This window comes from Heterodontus francisci, unplaced genomic scaffold (assembly GCF_036365525.1).
Source record: "Heterodontus francisci isolate sHetFra1 unplaced genomic scaffold, sHetFra1.hap1 HAP1_SCAFFOLD_124, whole genome shotgun sequence".
NCBI classification, from domain to species: Eukaryota; Metazoa; Chordata; class Chondrichthyes; order Heterodontiformes; family Heterodontidae; genus Heterodontus; species Heterodontus francisci.
Window position 1 is genome coordinate 2024458 of NW_027140322.1, and position 4265 is coordinate 2028722.

A 4265-nucleotide genomic window follows, 5' to 3' on the forward strand; every position below is an offset into this window, starting at 1 on the left:
TGCGAACTGTGAGGAGGATAGTGCGGATCTTCAAAAGGACATTGACAAGTTAGTGGAATGGGCAGGCAGGTGGCTGATGAAGTTCAATGCAGAGAAATATGAAGTGATTCATTTTGGTAGGAAGAACATGGAGATAAATTATAAAATGAAGGGCTCAATTCTAAAGGGGTTGCAGGAGCAGAGGGGCCTTGGTTGAATAGTGCTAAGTCATTGACGGTGGCAGGCTAGGTTGAGCGAGCGTTTAATAAGGCGTTCAGTGTCCTGGACTTTATTAATAGGTGCGTGGAGTACAATAGTAAGGAAGATATGTAGAACTTATATGAGACACTAGTTCGGCCTCAGCTGGAGTATTGGGTTCAGATCTGGGGGCCGCACTTGAGGAAAGATGTGAGGGCATTGGAGAGAGTATGGAGACGTTTCATGAGGATGGTTCCAGGGATTGAGGAATTTCAGTTATGAAGATAGATTGGAGAAGTTATGTCTGTTTCCTTGGAGAAGAGAAGGCGGAGAGTTGATTTGATCGAGGTATTCCAAATCATGAGGGTTCTCTATCTACTATATGGAAATGTCACAATCTCAAGCCAACTCTCCATTCGTCAAACCAGCAGCCGCTACCGGGCATGTACTGTCAGCCCGGCTGTCCATCTGCAATGATCGCTTGTCCTCAGATCGGATATAGTACACAGATTGTGAAGGTGAGACTGCGGAGCAGGGGAGGGAGGGAGGTTTCTCAGCCTCGTGGAGCCGTAGTAATGGGTCCGCAGTAATTATGGGTATCACAAGAGGAAAATGCCCTGTAAGATCCCACTTACAGGGTGGGAACTGTTTCCACTGGTGAAAGGATCGAGAAGGAGAGGGCACCGATACAAAGCATTTGGTAAAAGAAGTAAAAGTGACATGAGGGAAATATGTTTCATGCAGCGAGTGTTTCAGATCTGCAATATTTACCTGAGAACGTGGCGGAGACATGTTCAGTTGAAGCATTCAAAAGAGAATTAGACAGTTCTATGAAAAGGAAGATTGTATGGAGAGAGGGGAATGGAACTGAGTGTATGTCTCTTTCAAAGAGCCCATACAGACATGATGGGCCGAATAACCCCCTTCCGCACTTTAACAGTTCAGTGATTCTGTGATATCGCCTCTCCTCCTTGTTCCAACCAGATTGTATCAGTTCACACTTCTCTGCATGAAATTGCATTTGCCACCTGTCCGCCCATTTCACCAGCATCTCTTTGTCCTCTTGAATTCTATCACTATCCTCCTTACAGTAACTGGTCAGGATTTCAGGAAAACTCGGCGCTTTTCTTCCAATAGTTCTACGGTGCTGAGTTTAATCGTTGCAACTGCTTCCTGAACTATCTTAGCTCTTTTGTTTAATATTCTGTGCATTTCACTTTCTTCACGTTTGCCAAAATGTAAATGGCAATGCGCACGCAGCGGTGGGATCTTACAGAGCTGTTTCCTCTTTGTGATACTCCCAAAAACTGTGGACCCATTACTTCGGCTCCCCAAGGCTGAGAAACCTGCCTCCCTTCCTCCCCTGCTCCCCAGTCTCAGCTTCACAATCTGTGTAATATATCAGATCTGAGGCCAAGCGATCATTGCAGGTGGACAGCTAGGCTGACAGTACATGCCTGGCAGCGGTTGTTGGGTTGATGAATGGAGAGTTGGATTAAGATTGCGAAATTTCCTGCGGTTCAGCTCATTCACTGCAGCTTTAGGGAAAATCTCAATGGAAACTGCTTTGTCTGTATTGCAAATGTGCTCCGTATCAGGTATTTACTTCTCCCGGTGGAGAATGTTTAAGAAATATATTACTAATGATATAAGTTTAAACAGTGATCCTAATAGAAACGATAATTTTAACCAGAGATTACTGGAATTATTATCATCTGATTTTCCAGGTACGGACTGACCCGGATTGTTTTATTTTCGCTTCTTCACAGATTCTATCAGCTGCGGCGGCAGATGAGAAACTGAGAAAGATTTATACCTGAGCAGATGACGCCGGCATCATCGGAGTGTGACGTGAAATACTGATCCCATTGATACGATTCGCAGTCCCGCAGAGCGGACTCAGTTCCAATGCACTCTACATCAGCCGTCACAACGGGTCCGGTCCCTTCCCCAAAGTGAGCCCAGCCCGGTGCAGAGACCGCGGTCCCGCAGCCCAGCTCCCGACACACAACAGCGGCGTCCGGCAGGTCCCAGTCAGAATCCAACACAGTCCCCCACTGTCCCCTGTAGTGAATCTCCACTCTCCCAGCGCACCGACTGCCCCCATTCACCAGTCTCAGCTCCACCGTCTCTGTAAAATATCAGAAATATCACCAAGAGGTTATAGTGTGTTAAACCCACAGGTTCCCAGCGCACGGACCCTCCCCATTCACCAGTCTCAGCTTCACCGTCTCGGTAAAATATCAGAAATATCACCAAGAGGTTATAGTGTGTTAAACCCACACGTTCCCAGCGAACGGACCCTCCCTATACACTAGGCATGAATTGATAAGAACATTAGTCTGCACCCTGAACCCTAATAAAACCCGGAGTAAATATTGCACATGAAGAAAAAGGAAAGGGAAACACTAATAAACAGTGCAAACCAGCTGGGAACCGGGCGGCAGCGAGATATTCCCACCAACACAGAGGCTCCAATGGGATCCGGATGGGGACAGGCTCAGAATATATTTAACCTGCAGAAGTGGGGAGATGGGCGTAGTTGGTATGATCACATGTTTACGTGCTCAGTACTGAATGGACGAACACAGTGAGATCCCAGCACCTGGAAAGAGCAGAGGAAATTGCACCCTCACCCACCATAGCCAATAAAGACAGGGCTGGATGGTGATGTGATCTGGAGATCAGAGCAGATTGGTGAGGTGGACCTTTGGACTGGCAACAGTATCAGTGGAGCTGATAATTCACACTCTGCTCTTCAGACACCCTCAGTTATTGCCCCTCGACATGAAGAAAGCAGTCATCTCTCAGCAAGGTAACAGTGTGAGTGGAGCTGATCCTTCACACTCTGCTCTTCAGACACCCTCAGTTATTGTCCCTCCACATGAAGGCAGCAGTCATCTCTCAGCTAGAATTAAAGACCTTTGCTAACATTATGAGGGACACACTCCCTTTCTGGCTCGCAACCGGGCAGCGGGTTATTCCGTGATCAAAAATAGTACAGAGATTGTCGTCCAAGCTTAATATTTAATGGGATGAATTAGAGCAAAGAGATAACAGGTCGTGTGAAAATAATGGGCGATTACCTGACGGGTCAGCCTGACTGTTCCCAGGTCTGCCTGAAATAAGAAGTTAACAATTAGAGTTCACTGGGACAAGAAAGGAATGACAATGTCAGAAAGAAAAGACACAAATACAACTAACTGCAGGGTCATTATTCCTTTCGCTTTGCAGAAGAAATTATACCGGGATCTGTGATTTCATTTCTTAACACCCAAAATAAAATTTCTGCAACAAATTAATATTGGTAATGGGCCAAAATGTAGCCAGAAATGTTTTCACATATACACACACTGACACCTGGATACACTGTCTCCTTGTGGTGACAGTGGGTGGTCTCCATGTATTCCCAGTGTGAAGGTGCTCTGAGAAGGCGGTGTTGATGGTCCTCTCCCTTATAGAATCTTACAATGAAACAGCACAGATGGACGCCATTCGGCCCATGGTGCCTATGCTGTCTCTTTGTCAGAGCTGTCTAGTTAGTCCCACTGCCTTTCCCCGTCGCCCTGTAAATTTGTGCTGATGGTGCTCTGACCCGTGTGTAGGTACCCTGAGAAGAGGGTGGTGATGTAACCGCCTTTAAACCCACTGGTGATGGCACTCTCAGTGAATTCAGCATTCCGATCCAAAGTTCGAGAAGGAATGGGAACATTTAAATTCAATTAAAGATTTTCTGATCCTGTGGTAAATTTCAATGCCTTTTAATTTACTGCATAATCTTCCACTGGGAACTTTCAAAGTTTCTATAAAGGTGTAATTGGCCCTTTCTGTTTTTCCATAAAATATATAGCTTCCTCAACCAAAACAAAACAACATGAAGGGTCTGTCAGCCTCCAACTCCGTGCTGACTGTTTCTTACTAAGTTGCTGCTGCTCTGATTCTCTTGTAAGCTGCCCTCGCCGACGTGCCTTATTCTTTTACCCGTTAATGATGTTCGATCAATGGTCCTCCCGTTTACTGGGTAAAAGTTCCTGCTTTTGAAAAATGCAGTCAGTCGGTTGACATGCACCCAATCTCCAAGATCACAA